Raw genomic sequence first — 25,341 nt, 5'->3', positions numbered from 1 at the left:
CAGGTATGAAGCAAGGAAGATACTCCCCTGTATATTTCAGTTTAGGGGTGCTGTGTTTCATTTTAGGCAATTACTGTCACATTCATACCTATGCAAACACCTATGGAATCATGGAAATTTCAGTCACGGTTTGCACACTGCTGCCAAAGCAGTACAATGATTTAAATGGAGAGGGGAAGGCAAGGAGCTGGGCTAACCCTATTATCACTTGCTGCCTCCAACCTGATGAAACTGGTGAGCACACCGGGCATCATTCCTGCCTGGGGCAGCTCCACCGAGGCACTGAATTGCATCAGGGCTGCTTTTGGCCCAGGGTGAGCAGGCACAACCCCATTTAACGTGAGGTCCTGCGGCTGGGGAGCCGACAGGTCGCCACCGCGTTGGAGAACATCGCCTCTGCTCGGCGAGGCTCAGAGCCCCAGCCCGGGATGTCCAACCTGCCGCTCACGCTGGCCCTGCGTGCCAGAGAAGGAGGTTATTCGCCCCCCAACACAGCCCTCTGCTGAGCAGCTTTGAAAACCCCTATGAACTACAGAAAATCACATAGTGGACTAAACTCCTCTTCTGCTGGAAGAGCCCACCGTGGCATGCAACCTGAAGAGAAGTAGGTTAATACAATCGAGGGTCTGTCTTCTGAATTTTATTTTATTTTATAACAAGAGTTACGTGTTTTGGCAGACTTTTTGATGAATAGGTCAGCAGGGTGTGGAAATGTATTCTAAAGCTTTCTGCATCCTTGCACATGCTTTTAGTTGCTGAGGGTATTGCTGGCTACCTCACTTGGAAAGGTTTAAAAGAAAATGCAAATTGCAGGCAAAGGGCAGAGATACGTTTTTTGTAAATACGTTTGGCACGGGTTTTAGACGTTCCCTTGTCATTCTTTAAACAGCAAGAAAGAACCCCCACTTGACTTTGTAAGTTGTGAAAATACCAGCTTCTATGTTTACAGATGGTAAAAACCCATCGCAACCTGCTACATTTACATCTAGATAGCGTATATCAATACCCATAAAATTGTCTTTGCCTCTGAATTGGTACAGGGCAGGTATGTGAAGCATTTGGACTTTTTCACATCTTCTTCCAAAACTAGCAGCAGTAACAAAAATATATTGTTTTGCATACTTCAAAAAGAAGTCAGTGTTTCTGTGCATTCTAGTTTCAGCATCAAACTTATACACCTGAGACATGAGAAAAATAATATGACCAAAAGACTAAGAAACTCTTCTCAGATGTAACCAGAGATGTACCATTTGACAGACTGTACTGTACTGTAATACTGTACTGTAATACTTAAAGTCCTCTGTAACCAAAGGCATGTCAAGACATGCCTGTTTTGGACACTCTGAAGACATCCAGCCGCCATATTTTACATACCCTTCTAACTACATTCATTTGGTTTCATATTTGACCTTTCCATTTCAATACGTTGCCAAATAAAGCACTCCTCTTCCTAAGTCTGATACACGAATTCATACGGAGAGTATGCAGGATTCATGATCACTGTATTCACATACACACGCTAGAGTGACAGGCAGCGATAAGCAGCACAACAAAATGAAAACATTTACAAAATCCTCAGTGCAAATGCGCACTTTTTAATTTGAAGTACAGTCTGGGTTCTCTCTCTTTGCCTCATTTCTCAAGAACTTGGAGTTCACATCTCTGATCTTTCCTCCACAGCCAGGTGAGCCAGTAGGTCTCAGCTTCTGTTTGTTAGAAAGAGAAAAGTATTTTCACAGAAGTTGCATCACTGCAGAGCGAAGGACCAACTCATCTCAGCTGGGAGGACCTCTGTCACTGAATTTGGTAGGCTCTGGTTTGCAGGCCACCATCAATGGCTTTAAATGTAACACCAGACTGCATGAGACTGTGGAAACAGTGTAGAAGACATCATCCACACAGGGAAATTCACTCTTTTTTTCCTACACTAAACTCTGAAGAAGCTAAAACCAAAATTCCCATCACTGTCAATGAGAGCAGGACTGGACCTTTTATAGATATAGATATAAAACCAGATAAATATGATTATTTGGAGCGGACTGCATGTACTTTAAAAGCGTGGTATTCATGAGGAAAAGATCTGAAGACAAAATGATTGCTAACTTCTGGCCCTTGCTGGTGTTGTTGAGGGGGAGAAAACAGCAGCAACAGGCGCAAGCGGAAAGTGGCTGGCAGCCGGCACAGGGACAGGTTTCACTCCTGGCCCTTTCTCAGGCAAGACAGGGGAGTTTTTCCTGAGCACAGCCTGCGAGACTGGATCACAGCTCCTCAGCCTTCAGCATGTTAAGATTTTTAGATTTGAGGCAATGTGCCTGGCATGTGTTGGGTGAGCTGCACCTCCTCCGTGTTTTACTTGGACAGTAGAATTTAAATACCACACTGCCCAGCTCTCATTTAGCACTGTTACTACAGCCTTGTTTGCGAAGCAGGAAGAGTAATCCTCATGTAAAAATAATAGTATTGCAGAACTAGACAGGAGAGGGTGTTATTAAATACCTGGGCAAAGTCTAAGGTCACAATGCTCTAACAATGAACCAGATACATTGTCTATCTCTTAATAGGTAACCTTCTACTGTAGGATAGTTGTAATGCTGAGCAGAGTGGCAAGTGGTATCTCGTCGAAGCCCAGGTAAGTCTTCCACTTAAACAAATATTTGGCAACAATATTTTTGCCTAAACTTTGTTGCTACCAACACATCAGAGAGAAATAATAATATTCCATTTTGTCTCCTAAACGATCCCTTCTTTAAGCAGCTACATTATGTTTTAAATAGACTATAATAATTTGAGCGCTTGTTGGTAGTTAGCTGACATGCGGGTTAATTTAAGAGCACATGGAGGCAAATCCTCAGGTGATGTAAGTCATGGTAAATCTGCTACAAGGTGCCTCTCTGATCTGCTTCAGAAAGGTACCTTGCATGTGAGGTCTGCTCACCAGCCTGCAGAGATCTTCAACTATGCAGCATTTTCCTTTTTACTCACTGGCACACTCTCTGTGATAAAACGCACATTTATCTGTGCTGATAAAATTGAAATTGAACTGCAGTAATATGTGGCCAGGGCCATCCTTGTTGCATGATCCAATAAAATTCTCAGCCAGAGGTCCCTCTAAGGATTAATTTTATATCATAACAACTGCACTTTATCTATTTTTCCCCTGATATTTGCCTAGCTTTCAGTGAACTTTCCTGCTCAGTTGATGGGTTGCTCTTCCACTGCCTTAATGGAATTCCCAGTTGTGAGAGCAGCTCTGCGTATCTGTTCATTTTACCCATTTCTTCCTCAGCTGTTTCTTCCCTGTCACTACCTATTAGAGAGTTTCCCAGGCCATCAGCATTAATGGGGTGAACCTCGCACGCTCTGGTCTCTCTTCAGGAGGCAACTGCTGCCCTGCGAGTGGGCTGTGTGCTGTGCAAAAGTGCTGATTCCTGAGAAAAATCTCTCCCCTGGGCTTACAAAAGTCTTACCTTGCTTGGCCTGAGCATTGGCTTGTCCGGCCTCAGGCAAGGGGCCCCTGCTAAACAGCCACAGCCGCTCTGCCTAGGCCCCCTTACATTTTCGTCTGCCTGGGTATACCCCATAAGCCCAGCGCAGGGTAGCTAACTCCGGTTGCCGTACCTTGCGTTTATAAAGGACGCGCCCCTTAGGTGCAGCTTACCTTCCTTTTTGCTATTACTCTGTTTTAGAAGCACAGGCAAGGCCCTCTGCATTATTTTCAGAGATGTGGACCTATAATAATCTCTTCTGGGGACTTCAAGGGAGCCAAGGAGGCTGACAACTGCTCTTCACGGGAGGTTCTGACTTTAGCTTAGTTACTGCGTAATGGCAAATCCATTGGCAGCACAAATACAGCGATACAGGGAACAATAGAAAACCTGCGACTTGCTGCGTTAGTCTCCCAGAGGGCAGGCGAGAAATAGGGAGCTCACCGGCATCCTGGCGCTGCCAGTAGTTTCACACAGTACTTGTCCTCCATGGTAATTGCTCTCCTGCTAGGAACCGTGAACTTGAGAACAAAGTACATTTTATTATTTACAAGGTTTAGATGACAAATACAAACAGATGGTGCAAAGATGACTCCTAATGCATAGTGATCAAGGAATTTAATATTCATGGCTAAAGGCCTGGAAGATTAGGTAAACAGATTCAAATATGCAATCGAAAGTATCTTGTAACAATGCATAAAGCCAGCAAGGCCTTTTGTGCCCTGTTACCATTTGGGTCAGTGCAATTAGCATACAGGGAAAGATTGTCTGAATTTTCCAGTCTTCTGGAAGAGTTCAAATCAGGCAGCAAAGGAAACCCTAGGAAGGTTTTTCTGCAAGACCAAGGAAAAAACCTTCTGTTTTGCTATTTAACTTCTGTTTCTATTCAGAAGCACCTTCTGCAAAAGAGGACTGCAAAAGCTGAGTGTGCTCTGGTGTGATGCTGCTGCCCTTATGTAAAGCAGTCTTACCTGAATTGTGCTGTTGTTTTAACTGAGACTGGTTGGATGACTTAAGATTACTCACAGGAGCAAGGGTTGTGGCATTGGAGCCTAACCACACAGCTTAGCAGTTAATGATACTTCTCATGGCCAAAGCTGGGATTTCACTGGTGCTGCTTTCACATATAGTCATCTTGCAGAGAGAATTTCAACACTGATGAATATTACTAGTCAGGTCCTCAGGATGAATCATGCTGTCCTTCCAGATGACTCTTTCCTTCTGCTGTTTACATCAGAGGTAGGGAATTTTGATGCTTTTCGTGTATGTGAGTAAAAGAGTGTTTCATATGAGAAGTGATTTCCAAACTCACTTAAGTCATCTCTCTCTATGTTTCCTTTTGTTTCTGTTGCTGTTCTCATTTTTAGCTTAGTGACTTAGAAAGCTTAGTGAGCTTAGAGATTACTGGCTGAGCACTGAACTGAATGTATGGCAGAAAAGAAAAGCAGCGGAAAAAGAGTTTATTGATGCTTGTTGCTGGATTGTGCCAAAAAGTTTGTTTAATCAGTCTTGCATAATCTTTGCTTAGATCAGGTTGCTGAATAAACAAATTATTTGGGTTTTGGTCATCCTGTCCCCCTATGCAATGGCTCAGCCCTGAGAAGATGTGCTAATGGAGCCAGAGGTTGTGGCAAGAACAGGGCAGCAGCTATGCAGGATTTGCCTCCTCATTCTCTCTCACAAAAGCCCTTCACAAATGCAATGTTGTGTGAGGAGGCCACAGCTTACAGACGAATGGGAGAAGCTAGGAGTTGGAACAGGGCTGGAGAACAGTTGCGCTCTGAGCTCCCGGGTGCAGGCTGCGGTGGCAAGCTGCCAAATGGCAAGGGCTGCTGCACACGGAGGTACGGTCTCCTTCCTGGCATGCTGCCACTGCAGCTCCAGGAGGAAAAATAACACCCAGATCTTGAGAAAAGTCACTTCTTGCCATGATCACTGCTGTTTGGCTGTTTTGCTTTCATCCTCCTTCTGTGGTTGTATCCACCGCAGCTGTTCCTAAGGCTGCCTCCCGAATCACCAAAGACATCTGGCACCTCTGGCCACTCTTTTTTAAGATCTTGCTTCTCTGTAATGTTTCTTCCACATCACCTGACAGGACTTGAAAATGGTTTGGGGTACTTGAATCCATATAAGCAACACCACGTGAGGAAAGGAGCATTTATTCCTGTGACTTCAAGCCTCAGATTTCCAGTGGATCCACAGTGCCCCACGAGGGAAGTCATGCAGCATGTGGCATCTGGGAGGGCAGAACATCTCCACTGCTGCCCTGAAAATTGCCTGGGTCTGTAATAGGCAGTCCATCTTTGTGGACAGCAGTAGCTGATGAAGTTTTAGACATCTGCACACACATCTGGCATTAGCCCAAGGCAGCTCCCTTTCACTCCAGCCTTGCTACAGTTCTGTGTGGATGTATTTGTTGATATGGTTATACCAGCTTAGATATGGTCGAAGATATATAGCAGAGGAATCTGCCATGTGAATACAGCCTTTATTAGCATGGATCTGCACATGATTTCATCAGCTCCATGACATGTATGGGACATTCATATGGTGAAATAGCCAGAGCTCCCCTTGCAAGACAGAAAACACTTCTTTATGCTCTTCCGCAAGAGTCTATTGCCGAATGAGGAGGTGAAACCCTCTGCAATGCCATTACTGCTCTTAACTGTGGGATAGGACAAGCATTAGGACTCTGCTAACATAGTTATAAAAATAATGTGCATTTAGAAGCATCCAAAGCACAAAAGATCAGCATTGCCCTCTTCTTTGCCTTCTCTTTCTTAAATATGGAGATACTTAAAACAGTGTAAATAAAATTCAAGACAGCTAAAGAGCAGTCCACAGTGCTGAAATGCTCCTGCAGTCCAAAAACAACTCCATGCCAGCTATTTAATTTACCATATGTTTGGTGTGGTTTTGGCAGAGTCAGCATGAGGATTTTTGGGCAGGCTTGCAAAACAGTTTTTCCTTGCCTCCACCCAAACGTGACCAAGTCCTATCTGCTGTGATTGCACCACTGTGCAGGGTCAGCCCTGGCAGTTTGGGGCAGAATTAGTCAGAGGGGCTCCTGGAGCAAAGCCCAAAAAGAGCTGATTCATTTTCCATTAAGAGTATTTGTGCTAAGGAGACTGGAGGAAGATGACTTCTTCAGCATCAAGGAGAGCTGCTATTTTAGTTACCCTTCCCATAATGCATTAATATCTCCAATGATCACTGCTTGCTTTCATGCTGGAGAGGCAGCTTGAGGAGATGATAAACAGCAGCAAAAGGAGATCCCGACATGAACCAGAGGGGCAGCAAAGCCAGCTGGTACCCGGCAGTGCAGTCCACTTAAACGCTTTCGTGCTGCCTTCTGACTTTTCCACTCTGGTTTGGTTTCTCTTTCTTTACGGCAAGTTTCTGTTAGGTTCGTTGCAACGGAGGCCGGATGATGAAGTGGTCGTCCAGCAGCAGCTGAGGACCCGGGAGGTCCACGCTACGGCACTGGGTCCCTTAACCCGTCCCAGCTCCAGGGAGGGCGGCGCTGGGCAGGGGCGGCCGCCGGCTCCGCATGCCGCTGCCTTGAACCAGCCGGCATGTGTTGTCAGAGGCTGTGAATCAGCGCCTGGAAAGGCATGGCTTTGCTCCCGGGGTTATCTGGTTTCAGGAGAGAAGGATGCAGACACAGCCCACCTGGCTGTGAGCAGGATCTCCCGAGTGGGGCTTATTTTTCATGAAGAGTGAGTGGGATGCACCACGCAGGTGTAGTCATCCAGCTCAGGTCCAGGATGAGTCTAGCCAACAGACAGAGAAAAAGGAATTTAAACACACCTCTCTGCCTTTCTGTAAGCAGATGCCAGACGGTGGGAAGGTCCTTCCTCCATCTGCCTCATGTTCAGAGCACATGGTCCCAGGGCAATAGCAGTACCTTGCAGAGAAAAGCCATGTTCCCCCAGTGGAGGACCTTTGCAAAAGTGCCATGGGGTGTCTATTCACCAGGCACCATTCGCTAGGCTAGCTGACCTCAGGGAACGCCTTTGCCAGGCGAGCCCTCCAAGCACAGATTAAAAAAAAAAAGAAAGAAAAAGAAGCCCAGCTAGCCTGGAGGGCCATGGTTCCTCCCTCCCTTTTCGCTGAATTAATTGCTGGAAACGTTGCATAGCTGCGCTGCAGCCAGGCGTTCCATTTCTTCTGGAGCAAGGCATTAGTACTTGGCCTTGCCGCCACATTTCTCTTCTCTGAAGCAGTGTGCCTGACCGCCCTGATTCACCCTGCCGCCGGGACATAGGATTTGGCCTCACAGCCATGGGAAGGAAACGCAAATATGCATGCCTATGGCAGTTGCTTTGGGAGCGCGTTGCACCGGTGCGAAGGAGGACGTGTGTGCTGCCCAGCGCAGAGGGGTGGGAAGGAGCCCTGCGCACCAGCCTGGCTGGTTTTGCAGCAGCTCAAACCCCAGGCCCGGGGGCACTCTTGGGAGCTGCTGACAGGACCAGCGGAGCCCCGGGCATCCAGCTCACGGCTGGTCTCCACCAGCGGCGCGGGGAGGCCGCTGTGCCCCAAGGATCCCCTGGGCGCCAGCCACTGCCCTCTCCCTGGCTGCTGGCACAAACTGCCCTGTAATCAGCCTCACTGGGCACTGCTAGCTGTCAGCCTGGCTTTCGTTGCACTAATGGGTGTTTGCTGCTGCAGTGCTGGATCCGGTGTGTTAATCCCAAGTTGCAGCTTGGCGCACACCCTGCACGCCTGGCCTTGAGCGCTGGCCGAGGGGGCCGGGGAGGCTGGCACCACCGCCACAGGCGCCTCTGCGGGTCCCATTTTAGTGGCATCGCTGCAGATCTTACACGTCTCTCTATAGCAGATGAACAAAGGGGAAATTAATTCAGAGCAACAGAATTAGCATTGCTAAATAATAAAAACCGCTAAATAATAGCAACTCTCCTGCCTCCCCCATAGAAGCAGAGGTAGGCAGAAGGAATTAGGTGTAGAAAAGGGGGAGCAGGGTGGCAGGGTGAAAAGGAGGAAGGTGGCAGGGTGACGGAAGGAGTCCTCTGCAAAACAAACCCGAAGGATAAAAGGTAGAAAGAACAAAGGGAGAGATGTTGGGGGAATATGACGGAGCAGATGCATCACTTGCCAGCTCCTGTGTCAAATAAAATTCCTAAGTGTAAAGCAAAAGCAATGACTAACCTAAAGCTAAGGACTAGCCTATAGAAAGGGGCTGCACCGGTGTAATCAAAGGGCTGACATTAAACCATTTCAGTAAAACTGGCAGACATGTGGGCTGCTGATAGAAAAAAACTTGACTTTACGGCTTCCAATAAAGGATCACAAACAGCGTGGCCTCCTGATGCAGAGTGCTGATCCTGTGTACATGCATGCTCCCATTTGTTCAAAAACTACTGCTGAATTAACACTGTACTGGCTGTCTCTGTGCTGGATGAGGCATGGTCTGTCTTCCGACAGGTGGTTTAATGCTAACAAAAAAAAAAAAAAAAAAAAAAAAAAAACCCTAGAGCCAGAATAAGCACATGCTACACAATTTTGGCTCTTCCAACCAAAATATGACGGGGGTTCACAAATAATCCTGATCAGTCTTATCCTGGGTATCGCCACTGTCTTATTTTCACTAAATTCAAGGCAATTTCCATTTATGATTAAATAGATGTCAATGCAAATGTTTCTAGCTCTTTAGCATCAATATAGCTAATTTTCCCAAAGCAATGCAAATGCCAGGAGAAAGGATGCTCGTGACCCTTCGGGCACTGATACATCCATTTAGCAAACATCTGCCCTGGTCTCAGGTGTCAGAGTGCCGCAGCGACTTGCAGCAGCCCCGGCGCCGGGCTGGCAGAGACCTTTGCTGCGGGGTCCAGGCCAGCTGGGTGAGCAGGGCTGGCGCAGAATCGCGCGGGCAGCCCGGTCGTCAGACAGGAGCGGCAGGTAACCTCCGGCCGGCAAGCCAGTGTGGAAACCTCCTCCCACAGCTTTATTACTGCAGTGTGTGTGTTTGCTTGTACACTCACCCCAGCCTACCCTCCTCCACGGTTTAAACTAGCATGTCTGGCTGAATATTTCAGATGACTGAGCGTGTGTTCGCTCCTGCCACCTCCAGGAGAGGAGCAGCGCGGCCAGCTGTAGGCGGCAACGTCTAATTGCAGCTAAATCCGCACCAGCTCATGAGTCAGGGCTCTGACTCACAAGCAGAGACAATTTAGTGTGATGGGGACGAAGCTACCCCTTCAGTTGTCTGCCCTGCCTCGCCGCATGGACGCAAGCTAGCGAACGGCTTTTGCATCACCACTGCTCAGACACCAGCACAATCAAGGCAAAGCGGCAGCCAGTTGTATTTGAATTAAAGCAAGCTGCTGCAACCCAGGGGCACCTCAGCCAGGGGCACCCCGAGCAGTGCAGACGGCAGGAGGCATGGGTCTCTTCAGTGCTCGTCCCCCTGTTAAGTGACCAGGTCATGACCCCAAGCCCCAGGTGCCCTCTGGACTGTTTTCAGCGCAAAAGGGGGATATGCAATTTTAACACCTCTGGGTTGGAGCAAAGAAGCATTTAGATAGTGAGAATTAAGCCCCACACATCCTGCAACTTCTTGAGGTTTTGCTCTTTTTTTCTCTTTGAGAGAGAGACACAGACACTTTACATTAGCCTTTGATCACTGGAGATCAAGAATATTTCCACCCCTACAAGGTAAGTCTGCTGGTTTCAAGGGCAGCTCAAAGGAAATGGGGTTCCTGTGAAGGCCTAATTTTGACTGCATCAGTTCTAGTATGAACATTTCAAGTGTTAAAGCAGCATCTGCATTTTAAATGTGTTCTGTGCCACACTGCTCCAAAAAACTCTTCAGTTTAGGCCAATCCCAAGGCTTGAATATTAATAAAGGAGGAGTTTTCTTACATGATCAACACATACTGCCCCATGTCTTATGCTTTCCTCAAACTTAAAATGGCCTAGTGCATCCACAGGGAAATCTCATGTCATGTCAGCTGTAACTACAGATCGACCATGGATAGATGCTATGGCTAACACTGCTGTGCTGGGATGCACTTAAAGGTGGTTGCAGGCACAGCTTACCCATAAGGAATTGAGTTTATATGGCCTTAATGCTAGCGCCATCATAAGTTAAAAGGATGAAGGCAGGCCTGCCACACTTCCCAGTACCGCTGCGACGTTTCGAGAGGTATGGTTGCTCTGGAGCAGCCACGGTATTCTGGCTGCACTTGTGTACTAGTAACGCTCCTGCTACAGACACGGCCAAAAGCATGATTTCTGGAGCCTGCCTATGTCTTCGAGGACTTTAGGTGTGTCCATTTGAATGAACTGGGACAGAGCTGCTCCTCTCACCGTTTCCACATTACCAGTTCATTTTTAACCAGCAGGACTGAGTTTCCCAAAAGGGCTGAATCGTCACAGACAACAGGGTTTTAAATTTAAGTTACAGACTTCCGTAGTAGTTGCTTCATCAGAAATCTCTGCCACTGCCATATCTCAAGTCTGCAGGGCCTAGCTGTCAGGAGGGAGGCAAAGCGCCTTTGCTCACCTTGTATTTGCATTATGAGTGTCTGGGAGGGCGAATCGACAGAGCAAAACCAGCGCATTTGCCGCTCCTGGAGGCCGGGGCCCTGCCTGGGAGGTATTTGGGATGGGCACAAGAGGAGGATGGAGCCCAGGTAGAGAGGGGTTTTCGCAGCTTAATTCCCTTCCCTCACACAGAAATAAAGCACAAAGCCCCTCTGTTCCACCGTGCCCAACTGCCTCGCTGTTCTTCCCTGCAGTTACATTTTTAATTTCCTTTCTCTTTTTTTTATTTGTTTGCCAGGATACAGATGAGAGAAGCGAGCACCTTTCTCATTGCCGTGCATTCATGGCAAGGGGCGTGCCGCCCCATGGAGCTTGTGTCAGCACGTGCGTGATTCTTGCCCGTGCGAGCTCGGGTGGTCAAGCAGAGCCACGGGAGCACGGGGCGCTCCGACTTTTTCTGCATTATCGAAAGGTGATAGTTGAAAAGTTTCTTCTGCGTTTTGTCCTTTGAAAGGACATGTTTAGTGTCACTGCATAGCTTCGGATATCTGTCAGATGCTGGGTTGAAAGCAGCGCTAAATGGGACAGTGAGGTTTAGTTTGTGTCTTTGAGAAAATCTTCCTTTTATGCCTATTGCATTGATGTTGTAACGCTTTCCCTCTCCAAGCCCCTACTTACAAACCTCTCCATCACTTTCTGCATTTCTACTCTTTACAAGTATCATTATCTTTAACAAGCCTCTGGCTTCCCAGACTGTGTCTGAAAGGAAGGCTATCCTTCAGGGATGTGTGATGAAACGCGATACGGGGACAGTTTTAAAGGCATTTTTGTTTTGTTCCTTTCCCACAGGCTTTCATACGAAGCTGGTTATCAATTCTTTGAATGCTTACGTCCAGAAAGCGCATTTCCGTAGAACAGGTACGAAAATGGTAACGGCGAGCTAACCGACCTGAGAGAGAAACATTTCCAGTTCTTCTTTTTCAGTGTTGTCCCAGCTCATAAAAACCTCCTCTTTGTGTGTGAGACCGTGCTTGGCCACAGATCAGTAACGACACCCAGACGCGGGTCCCATTGCCTCTCCCCACAGCTGCTCCCTCCTGCCGCTGCTGACACAGTGGGAGCTTTGCGGCTGGTGTCAACACAGGAGACAGCAAAGGTCTTTTCTCCCTCTCTGCACAAAAAAATCCCCCCGGGTTAAAAAAAAGGATGAAACTAACCCTGTGTCTCAGCGGCATTCAGCTAACAGCCAACTTTATTATGCTTTCGTTACATATTTTGTACACTTTCAAATATACGTTCCTTCCTCCTCTGCCCCCCCGCCTCCCTCCAAACGTTAGCAAATCTGCAGATGACTAATGCAGGGAGTCTTGCAGCTCCCCGCTGGCATGCAGCCCTTCCTCATTCCCTGTCCTGCTGCTTTCTCCGACCAGGAGCCACGGCTTCGCCACCGATAGCCCCGGCTGGGCAGCCGGCGGGTGCAGCCTTCCTCCTCCTCCTCCGACAGAGCTCCTCGTGGCCAGAGCGGAGGCCGCCGGGCCTGCGCGGCATGGGGCTGCAGCCCTGCTGGCCCCGCGGCGGGGGGAGAACGGACACGCAGCCACAACAGCTTTACTCCAGTATTTACTTCCTCTTCAGCAGCCAGGCCTGTTTCCATTCAGCTGGTTTTCTGAGGCTGTTTCCGAAAGTTTCAAATGGGCTTGAAGGCATTGCAACAAAAGCAACCAGGAGATTTCGCAAGGGGCCTTTCTGCTACAAAGCCAAAAACGCATTTCTCCTGCGCCTTGCAAGCCTCTCCGGAGACTCACACCGGCCCTGGGACGCAGAGGAGGCAGCGAGGGGCGCCCGCTTGCGCCTGCCCCCCTGACGGGGCTGAGCTGCGAATCGAATCGGGGAATCGGGGATCCGAGTTAAAAATAATTTTCTTTTTGCTGCAATGTTTTCAACGCAAATCAGTTCCCCGCTCCGCTTTGTTTCAGAGCGCAGCTTGGGGAGGGGGCGGGAGATGGAGCCAGGCACCGGCAACCAGGGCTGCTCGGTCTGACATTGCTGCCAGAGGAAAGACCAGGACAACCCACAGCCAGGGCAGAGGCTTCCCGGGAGAAAACCCCCCTGACACTCCTGGGAGACCATGCAAAACCCCATCCGTCCGTGGAGGGTTTTGCCACAGGGCTTCGGGAGGCGGGCAGCACCCCCCACAACGGTCTCCCTGCACCCGGTGCTCTCCTGCTTGATTAAAGGTTGTCTAGATGGAGAAACACAGGTTTTGCTCCTGGAGCAGGAGCAGAATAAGGTGCAGCGCGCCGCCCTCAGCGCAGCGGGGAGCGGCCGTCGGTACCTGTTGGAGGGGGAGGTCTGCCTCTGCCAGGGCTGCCCCGACCTGCGTCGCCTCCCTGCGTGTTTTTACAGTGTGGAGAGAGGGTTTAGCAGTTGTGGCCCATGCGGTATCTGCTGCATCAGTTGGACTTTGATTGCCCAGGTATTGTAAAATGACTCAGTACGGATCAGAAAGCGGAGGAATTAAACAAAAGTCACTTTGAAGCTGCTGTCGGTTGGTAAGAAAATAATGTAAAATTAAACCAGTTCTGAAAATATCTACCACAAGTGGTTACAAGCCTCAGTGTTGTAAAACTGGACTGTTTCCTCTTTTCCTCACAACGATTATGTCCTTGATTCCTCCTTTAGGCTTCTTTGGCAATTCTTGCATAGCAATAAAAAGGCATGACACAGCATATGTTTTGCGGCTCACCTTGCCAAACAAAATTACAGCGTTAGTGTAGCTTCTTTGCCTTTGCATAATTAACTCTACAAAGGAGATAGAGAGTGGGTAAGCATTTGTGCTAAGATGAAAGGAAAAACAAGAAGTATAAAAGTCTGTTTTAAAGTAGTTTCTGTTTAAAGTAATTCTTTTAAAAATGACTTATCTTGAAACTGGTACAGACAATTAGGGAAAGTCATACAGTTTCTAAATGTCTGTTATAAGTCTGCAGCTAGGTTGCTAAGGTTAAAAAAAATAGATCCTACTTTGAGCGTTCGCAAATGTGGCACTGCAGAGTATCATCTGTGCAACATGTGCTGGGGCCAGGAGGAAGAGGGCTGCAAAGGAGCCGTGCCATCCGCACCCTGCAGGCTCCTTTGACATCATTCTGATTTTTAGTGGCTTTTAGGGCAGTCTTTGGGCTATGCTCAACTGCACTAACTGCCAACAAGGGGAATTTAGTGTGTGCGCATGGGTTAAATTGCGCTCAAGGTGTGCCCAGCTGTGCCCACCCTTTCGTTACCTTACTCTTGTCATCATCTCTCAGGGCCTTGAAAGGAGAGCACTGACAACCCTGGACAGTCCAAGGAAGGACTTCCCAATACACAGGATGATGACAGGGAAAGGGGAAATCCTTCAGTCTATGGATCTGCCAAATTTGTTCCAGGAAAAAAGCATAAAGCTGCCCCAACAAGCCCACTGTGTTTATGTTTGCTTCAAACCAGGGCTATAGCTGAACTCTGATTCAAGCAGCCCGATTAGTTCGAGTAGTGAACATTACAGACTAGCTCCTGTTCTCGTTAATGCCAAAGACAAAATTCCCAGCAAAAGATCTGGCCCTTAGTTTCTGGAAATTCCCTAGTCAATCCAACACAGTCGATAAAAACTGAAAAGAAATAGATGAGCAAAATCTTGCAATCAGCTATGACAGCTGGCAGCAGCATGGTTGCCCAGGTAGAATGGGGATCCTGCACTTCCGTTATGTCTCCTTTGCTTTTAGACAGCCTGCAGACATGAAACCTTGTCATGCTTTACTATCACACCCAGCTCAACACCCCATTATGCAAAGTGTTGTACAGTCATAAAGACTATGGCAGTCTGCCTCAAAGGTCTTACAACGACCTTTGCACGATGTCGCTGCAGCCAAAACTTGTTTATTAAATGCTTACTTATCAGATATGGGTATTAAATATGCTAATGCATTAAATACACTAAAATATTGCCTGCTTATCCCAGCCCTTGTTTACCTAAATTACCTTCACATTCACTGTGGTATGCTATGGATGAGATCTGATTGCATTGGTTAATTATAGAAGAGTTGAGCCAACGTCAGCTGGTGTTATTACTGAACTAAAATGTTTTGGCAAAAAAAAGGCATCATCCACAGTAAATTGAAGTTATTCTTATAACTTATAATGAAGACAAGAGGAATCTCCAAATACAATGGAAAAATAAGTCAGTGCTTCAAGAACAGAAAGAGGGAGAGTCTATGTGGAAGAAAGTGTGATCAAAGCATAGTTAAGTATTTGACAAAACCCATCTTGCACAGACCATCTCAGGGTGCTAAAATCTCGGTGTCCTCTCTGCTCGCTATAGGCATAATTTCTGCCAGAGCAGCTACAAAGCAGCTGCCATGCTAAAAAGAAATAGCATTGGTACCTGATACACCCTGGGCTCAGGGAGAGTCCATGAGCCAGCCTGACACACACTGTATTGACTGGCTACCCAGGTATTAAATCAGAATGGCCAACCAGAGGATCCGCACTGCTGTTGGACTCAGTTCGCCACAGCCTTCTTGACAGTCCTTTTTGAAAAGAACAACTCAGAATGGTTAACAGTTAGAGAGAGTGTCATTATCAGAAGATGGTTTCTTGAGTAAGAGTCTGAAAGTTGTTGGGTGTGTTTGCTTGGTTGCTGAAGAGGTTCCTCTTTCCCTAGGACACTTCAACCCAACTTCATTTATGGACCACATCCCTTGCGGTCCTCGTGCCCTCAGGAGCTGACAGGGGACCAGGGAGCCCCCGGGGGACGTGTGATCTGGTCGCGGTGCACGAGGACGGGCAGCACAGTTGGCATCTGCGTAAGGATCTCTGAGACGAGGCAAAGACACCTCATACATGGAGAAGTGCTCCGCTCGTGTCCCGAGTGCAAGCAAAGAGGGATTAATCAGGCTGTTCCCCACCAACCCACGGCACATGCTGAGTACAGTTCTGCAGGTGGACACCTTCCTTCAGAGGGCAGGAAAGGCTTTTGGGATGCTCTCTCTTGAGTTCAGATAGGATGCATGGGGAGACTTCAGTACTTATGGGCAACAGCTTCCTGTTTTGGAAGGTCGCTGTCAATTTTACAGCAGTGCATGGTCAGTAGTTGCAACCTTGGTGTGCTGCTGGGCCCAGCTCGCTCTGCCCAGGGAGCTGAGTGCATAGTTGGCTCCTGCGCTGCAACTAATAGATTAAAGCTCCCAATAAATCAAGTGTTTTACAAAAGCATGAATGACTGATTTCACAATGTGATTAAAATCATCAAGGGAAAACATTTCAAGTGTTCAATAATTTACACTGACCACCTGTACTTTTAAAGTAACTTTCCCCATTCAATTCCCTTAACTTTAAGGGATTCTTGCCATGTTCTTGAAGCCATTTCCTCCCCTTGCTTCAGCTCTCCTTGCTGCTGAACATTTTGGTAATAAATAAAAGGACTGTAGTGCTGGAGATTGTTCTGGGGATGAAAAATGCAATGTGATTTACTATAAAATAGTCTATGCAGGCAGCTGATCCTAACATGCTCTGCATCCTTCCAAAATGAAGACAATTTGCAAAATATTATTGCAAAATTGGGTTTATATTTCAATTTCCTTTTTTATGATTCTTATTTTTAAGCAGGCCTTTTCAAATGAGTTTTCAGTTAGTTTTTGCCATGCCTGCTTTTCACCCTAAACAGTGTTAGAAAAATCATGCCTACTTGTTCATACTTTAGTTTTGTCAGGTTTTATATGCACATTTGGAACTCTTATCACACCTTACAGAAGAGCTGGAACTGTTTGTGTATTTATTTTTTTTAAACTAAGAATTATTTTCTCTCCAGCATGCTTAGATCTCCTACAAGGTCAGCTGTTTGTCTCTGATGAATTAATTCTTCAGCACAGACAAGAATTGAATTCCTAAAAGAAAAGATCAGTAGGAAAAATCCACCCCCCCTCATTCTGACAAAAGCAGTAACAAGCTAACTCCTTCCAACTCACAAGACAGTAGAAGAAAAATTATAGGACATATTCTTCATTGCATCAACTGTCATCATTCCATTAAAAGTGAATGATTCATGACAATTTATGCCACCAGAGGGTTTGCTACCATGTCGCTGTGAGGCAAAATTCATTCTGGAGTTATTTGTTCAGTCAGGCAGCTCTGCCGTGCCCCTTAGTCAAGGCAGAGTGGAAGTGCCCACACTAGAGGCAGGGAGAAGAGGGAAGACGAGAGTGACGGGAAGCAAAGACACATCAAAGCCACATCTGTGAGAGGGGAAAGCAGTGAGTGCTTAGGAAAAATGCCTGCAAGGGTAGGTGACCAGCAGTCCTGACCTAGATTGTTGTCGTCGATTGCCCTGGAGGACTTTTTAGCCATGCATTTGTCCAGCCACATTTTAACTCTGCTTTTACATTGACATGAGCAGCGCCTCGTGGAAGGTGCCCCATCACTTTTCTGCGTGGGAAGGTACTTTCTTGCCTCATGTTTACGCAACCTGATCCTTCCACCTGATGGCCCCTGCTTTCTTTGCAGTGAGAAGCAGTAGGTTAACACCCGCTCTTCCCCACCTCTGCGCCACCTGAAACTGATCTCTACCAAATCGCCCCGTCGCTGTTCCTCCATCAACCTCACGAGTGGCAGTTTCTGTCAGCTCTCCCTTCCCAGAGCAGCACACCTCATGACACATATGACACAGCCAGACGTTCAGGCTCCATCAAGGCTTTGTCTCATTAGACAGGTGACCAGTGTGGACATGAGGGCTGCAGGAGGAGCAGGCCAGCTCCAAGGGCCCTTGCTGGGGCACCAGAAGTGCTGTGGGATGCAGCACGGGGACATCCAGCACAGCCTCTGCCATCCTGCCAGGGTCCAGAATGAGTCCAGCCAACAGGCAGAGAAAGAAAAAGTAATTGACACCCATCTCTTTGCCCTGCTTAAGCAGATGCTACTGCTTGACCAGGGAACACCACTGGCTGCCCGCGGTGTCGTAAGCAGCCGATGGCCCATTGCCTCTGCTTTCTGACACTGCGATATCGCCCGTTCTGAGGGAGGCTGTCCCCCATGGTCATCTTCACAAGCCAGTCTTGAGTGGGCTTCCTTTTATATCACACCATTTCAATTAAAGAAAACATTCATCAACTGATTTAAGGAAGAGAAGGTAAAATATGTATCTGTATAATTGCATAATACAGAAAACTTATTTAAAAAGACCCCTTACACCCCAGTACTTTATCTTTTTGGTTTCCAACGGCACTTTTTGGTGTTGTGATTAAGTAGAAAGTTTGACAAAAAGACTCAATCTTTACTCAGATAATGGTATCCAAAATGAAACCTTTCTTCAGAGAAAAATCATTTCCTTGTTAAGACATACTGGAACGGAGATGGAGAGGGAAGGGGTTGGGAAAGGAAGGGGGGAGGGAAAGCCAACCAGTTCAGAGAACTCAACACATCCAGACAAAATAAAAAAACACATATAGGAGAGGACAAAGAAATAGGATGGACACAGTGTGATAAAGAGGAATAACTCCGTATTAATGATGACATGATTGCTAAACAGTCAGTGAAATCTAAGCATACCCACTTTATGTGCTTGCAGACTGTTGGCACTGACTTTTCATCTGCACTTCTCTTGCAGGTGCACACATTATCCTCACTTTGCCGAGACACAAGTTAGGGTAAATTGTCTTTCCAACTATTTCTGCATAAGTGCTAATAGCATGAAGGGTCATGGGACTGATGTGTGGCTTTCTATCCTGCCTCACAGAAGTCAACAACAGATTTGAATCTGGCTGCAGTGGGTGCCAGGTGCCAGGCTTGGGGCAGCCAGGTCTTCTCAGAGGGACATTTTCATTGCTGCCAGTTGCCAGTCCAGTTTTGATCCAGCAGGACTAAGTATGTTGCCATATCAGAGCACAGTGGAAAGCCTCTCTGTTACAACATGCTCTTGCCTGAGGTGAATTACTTTTAATAGATGTTTTGTTTTAGGAAGCTTGAAATGATGAGCTGGCATTGTTACTTTTGATTTTACTTTAGGAAAGATGAGCTACAATATCAGGGGGTTCTTTGCTTGCCAGCAGTATGATTTCTTTTAACCAGAATACTATTTGCTTAATGTAAATATGCTAGTTGTCTACGCCTCTAGGTATATGTTTAAAAATGATAAATAAATTACCCATCCATGTCTTTATGGGAAGCTTCTCAAATCTTCCCACAGCTTTTCACAGCTTTTTTGAAGCCTTATAAAATCTGATCCAACGTCCAAAAGCGTAAACAGGAGAGTTCTCCAACTACCAGTGGATTCTGGATTAGACCATAAAAGAAGGATGTACTACCACAGCAGTTTGTAAATTTGTGTTTTTATGAGGAATCAGCTTTCCAAGACCCAGCTGAGTAACAGAATATGCAGCATTTAGTATTGTGGCTCACCCAATCAACCACCTGTGATTAGTTTATTCTTCTTGAGGTTTGAAAGTCTCTGCACTTTCCAAAGGAGCTTCCTACGACTCAGAGCAATCATCAGAGCATGCATCAGATCAACAACTGTTAGATAAAGACATGAAATCAGACTTGTTTCAAGAATACTAGCTAATAGCAGATGGTCACAGCTCTTCCATAACAGTTGAATAATGTTTTCTTTATAAAAAATTCTATCAAGTGCATATAGAGGAGTCAGTTATGAAATTGTACTCATATGGTTGATTGGGATGTTGGAATAAAGGCAACAACTCCCTTAGAAACCATCTCAAATCTTAGGCAAGCATCCCTGGGAACTCCAGGAGTTCTCTTTGGTTCTGGGTGCCCCATAATGAAACGTCGGTTGTGCTCAGTTAAGTAGCTGTGCTCAGTTAAGTAGCTGCTTCTTCATCCTAACGCCAAGACTTGCTGTAGTGGAGCTAAACTATAATGAAGTAATGGAATCAATAATGTGATTAAAATAACTTGCAGAAGAGTTAATGGCCACCCTGCCAACAGTGCTTACAGGCAAATAGCTTGGTGTTTAAAGGCTCTTCAGCAAGAACACATCAGAACTACTAATGACAGCCGAAAGCAAACTCGCCTTCACACAGCTCAAGGAGCTTTCCCAGAACAGTACAGGGGCCAGGCAATTGGCAGCCACCCCTCACTCAGCACCTAGGACCTCTTGCGCATGGGAGACAGCCCTGGGCTCAAAGAGGGTCAGCTTGGGTGGGACGGCAGCAAAGAATATAGGAGAAGCAGCCTCCACAAGCAAGGTTTTTACTGGAAGTTTTGAGCATGAAGCTACATTTAGGTAAAGCTCTTCTAGTATTAATCCAGCTAGGGTGAGATATTACCAGGAACAATGCACACAGTGCATGTATAACTGGCTGGAAAAAGATTAATCTAGTCTTGAAGGCCAGATGAATCTTGGTTGGCCATTTAGAAGCTGGAGCGGTGTTCAATAGCACTTCCAGAGCACGGAGCACAGCGAGCTCTGCCTCATAACAAGGATTCCTTGATGCTGTGACAGTGATGATGAAATAGCTCTTATTGGCTTGAGCCTCCATGATTAAAAACACACTTTAATGCCAATGCTTAATTGAATAAAGAAGAATCTAATTATCTGCTTATTACACATAGAATTTCTAAATGTCTTCTAAAGTTTAAGCCCTCTCATTGTACATAGACATAATAGGTACCATAAAAGAATCCTGAGACAGGCAGATGGAGAAGATAATTTTTTAATAATATGCTTGTACTGTTCATGCTTTACACAAATAACACAAACATTTCCACCACTATTAGCAAGATGTCCTGGAATTTAATGACAAGTTCATAGACAGGGGCAGATAATTGCAAAAGTTAATATTAATTTTTCCTGACAAAAGTGAGTGCTAAATATGCAGGGGTATCTGTTCAGCTGTATTCCAATACTCCTCTTGTGCTCTTCCCTGAACTGAGTACAGCTCTCTCTTTAACTTCTTCCTGACTAGATACTCCTCAAAACTTGATTCTGGAGATGAGGGTGAAAAGTTGCCAGGGTGAGAGTGACCTTGAAGTGGTAGCATTCATGACTTCTAGGAAAGGAGGCAGGAGAAAAAAAACAAAGACGGAACAGGGGACTTCAAGGAGACAGGCTTGAGCTAACTCAGGGTGTCACTACACAAGACCTCAGGGGAACAAATACAAGTCACAGAGGACTTTTGCAGAGTTGACAGTGCTCTAAGGAAGTTGTATGGAGGGCACAAGCACAAAAGAAGTGCTGAAGAACTATTTGTGAACTGCTCAGTGCTACTACTTAGCACAAACACTGAAGAAGGCTAGTAAGAGATGAACTGGATAAATCATGAGCTCTCCATTAGCTGCAGAAGTGCAGAGGAAGCACACAGAAAGTGGAACTGGGTCGTGTTACTAAGTATAAAATAGCATAAACATGGAGGAACAAAATGAAAAAGTTTTAAGTGATGCAACATGCAGTGGGCGTCAGCGTGTTTATTAGTAGCAGAAGGAGGGCCAAAGAAAAAGCAGGGCCTCTGTGAGGAGAAGGAGTTACTGAGTGATAATGCCAAGTATGCAGAAGTGTTTGATACTTTTTTCCTTCAGTCTTTACTCAAAGTTGCCCCTTTTATGATATGTTTAACACAACCAGCACAAACAATCAAAGGGTAAGAATACAAGAGCGAAAGAGGACCTCAGAGAGTGTCTAAATAAGTCAGATATTTTCAAACTGGCAAGGCCTGATGAAAATCATTTTACCATACTGGGAAAACTGGCTGAAGCTACTTGAAGCCATTAGCACAGAGCTCAGAGGCAGGGGGTTGTTTCTTGCAGACTGGGAAAGGCAAACTTACACCGACTTTTAAAGGGGGGAGGGGGAACAGGAAGAGCCAGGAATCAGAGACCAGGTAACTTAATTTCAATTCCTGTGAAAATACTGGAAGTGGTAATTAGATAAACTTTTTTCCAGCACCTAGAAGACAACAAATTGATGAGGAACAGTGAGCACTGATTTGACAAGAACAAATCACATCAAATCAATCTAATTTCCTTCTGTAGTGGGTCTTATATCTTGATTTCAGTATGGCTTTTGCCATTGACTCACCTAACACTTTCATAAAGAAACAGTTTAGAACAAACTGCTGTTAGAGGCGAGTACGGCTGGTTGGAAAACCAGACTAAGAGCAGTTATAAATGCTTCACTGTCAAACCAGCAGTATGTATCAAATGAAGTTCTGAAGCCATCTGTTTTATGTCTGGCAGCGTTCAGTATTTTCATTAATATCTTTGAAGGAATAAGAGTAGAGAACACTTATTAAATTAGCATAGGACACCACGAAGAACAAGCACTTTGGAGAACAGGATGAGAATGCAAAACAATCTTGACAAATTGGAGAAACGTACAGGAAAATAAGTGCCATTCAGTAGGGACAAAGTGCAGCTCTGCATTTAGGTAGGCGTAATCAAGTATTAAAAGATGAGCTGGGGAACAACCAGCACAGCAGAAGTTCTGCAGAAAAAGATCTAGGGATGACAGCTCAACATGAATGAACACAGTCGCGCTGCAGTGAAAAATGAAAGTACTACAATGAGGTGCATAAACAGAAGTACTGTCTGTGACAAACAGGAAATAATTTTTCCCCTGTTCTCTATGCTGTGATGATTTCATCTGAAGTGTCATATGTACAGTCTGGGCCACCACAGTTCAGGGAGACTGTGAACCTACTGGAGAAAGTGCAAAGAAGAGCAATAGGAATGGCCAGAAGTCCAGCAAAGGTGTCAACTGGGAAAGGCTGCATACTATAAAACTGCAAAACTGTATTGATAAGATCATCTGGACCAAAGAAGTGTGTGGGCAGTGAAGACATGGTAGTGGTCATCTAACATATAAAGCCGGAAGGGAGTAATCTCATTTCCAAGTCCATTTGCGGCAAAAGAGTAAGAGGCTTAAATTAGAGCAAAGCAATTACACTAAAAACCTTTTTAAGAGTAAGGACAGGGAAGCAGTGGAATAGGTTGCCTGGGAAGTTGTAGAATGCCAGCATTAGATGTTTTTAAGAATTGCCTGGAAAAAGCATTAGTCAGTTGATCCTGCCTGGGGCTCAGGGAGGAGTAGGTGGCCTGCCCGTGATCCTTCCAGCCCCACCTCCTACAATTTCCAGGACTGGATAAGCTTGGGGATTCAACTCACAGCCTGCAGCTGAATGTCTCAAAGGCTGGAGTGCATTCCTCAATGAAGACAACTGAACCAAACAGATCAATTGCGACTTTAGCTAATGAAATACCTGTGACTAGAAAAAAAGGGACAGGAAGACATTAAACAGCATGAATCAAGTCAGCATAATAAAATGGGACGACATTATTTGCCTGCAGCCTACTTGATGTTGTCCCACCAACAGAACTGGCATCTCATTGCAACCCTTTGGAAACCTGTTGCTACGGGGTTTCCTCTTGAAGCCTGCAGCACGGCACCAAGGCTCTGAAGAAATATCCTCAAACTCCCTCTTCCTCCTCTTTTACCTTGTACGGTAACCTACTCTCTAATCGCCTGTACGGACTGTCCTGCTCTGGGAAACACTGCCTGTTTTCTACCTTCAGTAGAAATAAATCCTTGCTGGTGGCCCAGATGCCTCTCTTGGTTATGAGATTCCCAACACGCATAGTTTCCTGCCTTCCCCTCAGGTGCCTTGAAATGCAGCTCTATCACCTTCCCAACCATGTTAGCCCTCCCCTTAAAGTCCTCCAAGCTTTTATGTCATGCAGTATCATGGCCCTCTCTGCTTATCAATCTCTTCAACTCTAGTCCTCCTCTCTACCCAGGACTTTTCATTTGCCACTTCAGACTTTCACACCTCATTACAGTTATCTGTGCGTGCCATTTTCCCAGCTGCCCACAAAACCTAGCGGTTGACACAGGAAAAGGAAACTCCATCTCAGTTGAAGTCAAGATGCAAAGAAGTAACTCTGGCAGTCCTCAGCAATCCCATTTAAATCCTATCCCTGATCCAACTTCGAGATATTTCCTTTCTCCCCTGACTAGATTACTTCATCTCTCTCTTTTCATGATCCAGGCTCCTACTTGTAAGGCAGAATTGACGGTCAAAATGGTGCCTCCTGACCCTAAGCATCTAAAGGTTACCTAAGAATGGGGGCTTGTGACAAGTAAGAGCATACTGCATTTTTAAATAAAAGCTGCAGGCTTGATCCCTTAAGCTTATGCCCTGGGTATCCAGTTGATCATGCACTGTGTAAAAGACACTCAGGTGTGGATATGTTTGTGTGTTTCACCATTTGTCAGGTTCTTGTTAGCTCTGTGTACTGATGTGTCACTAAGTTCATCAATACACTGATACTCTCTTAAGGCTGGTCTCCAAAAGGAAATGAGGACCCATCTTATTATGCAGCCACTGAGAACCCCCTCTGTGCTCTGGCGTTTGTGGAAACGGAGGGTGGATGTGGGCTGCAGCTCAGAGCACAGACACATAGATGTAAAGGTTGATCTGGTCACTGCCACTGGCGTCAGTGGCACATGTCTCTATAACCACACTCGAAGGACCTTTCCCCTCTCCTTCCAGCTCTTCCACTTCCCTTCCCAAAAAGGGCTTAAAAAAACAAAAAGAGCAGCCAATAGAAACTATCATGTTTGGGGAAAGCTCACAGGCAAATAAGTGAATGCAGTACAAATATTTCAAACCAGAACTGCCCTAGATGACCTTGCAAGTAAAATACACAACACCTAATTCTCTAAATATTATGATGGAAATGACAAAGCAGGGAAATAGCTGCAGAGACAGCACAAATGGACACTGGTTACAGATTACACAGATTATCGGAAGAATGTTCCATATTGTACAAAGGACGTGCTCAAATTTTCTTTTCAGTATTAATAAAAGATACCTGAAATCACTAGTGCCAATGATTCCTTCTGTGAATTTTGGGCAATATATCACATAGCAGCTTGTTTTTCATCAGCATCCAGGAACCTTGTTCCTCCTGCAAGAACAGACAAAATTTCCATCAGCTTCAGGGGCATAGTCCAGGCAGCTTTCTGCACGTGTTCTGCAGTTAACTTGCAATCTAAAATAAGGCATGGTTTGTAATTTTATTGACAACTACCATTCCTATTAACTTTCATATATTTTTAGGGCTTCACAGAAAGAGCTGAGCTTGGAGCTGTTTCATCGGCTGTCCCAGAAGATTGTGCCCAGGTCTATAGTGCCCCCACCTTCAGCATGGCCAACGGTATCTTGGGCACAATACTGTGTGTGGCTGAGAGCTCAAGCAGAAAAGTCAGGGCAAACAACCAGGAAGCAGTTCAAAGAGAGAGAAAGGCTTGGCAGCCTCCAAGCCTCCGCGCACAGCATTGCATATGCGCTGCTGGGACTCATAAGCGGAA

The 25,341-nt window shown here is 46.0% G+C and overlaps 1 long non-coding RNA gene across 1 annotated transcript in view; it reads right to left on the bottom strand.

The window, feature by feature from the left end:
• Positions 1–4,078: 4,078 nt before the first annotated feature.
• The window catches only part of LOC112988947 (uncharacterized), a 37,679-nt gene continuing 16,416 nt past the window's right edge, over positions 4,079–25,341 (bottom strand). The window contains exons 5-6 of the long non-coding RNA XR_003260663.2: positions 24,843–24,938; positions 4,079–7,258 (exon numbers count right to left, since the gene is read on the bottom strand). This is a non-coding gene — a long non-coding RNA (uncharacterized LOC112988947). The remainder of the gene's footprint in view (positions 7,259–24,842; positions 24,939–25,341) is intronic.

The sequence above is a fragment of the Dromaius novaehollandiae genome, chromosome 3 (genome assembly GCF_036370855.1).
Source record: "Dromaius novaehollandiae isolate bDroNov1 chromosome 3, bDroNov1.hap1, whole genome shotgun sequence".
In the NCBI taxonomy this organism is placed as follows: Eukaryota; Metazoa; Chordata; class Aves; order Casuariiformes; family Dromaiidae; genus Dromaius; species Dromaius novaehollandiae.
This window is presented reverse-complemented; position numbering and strand designations above follow the sequence as displayed.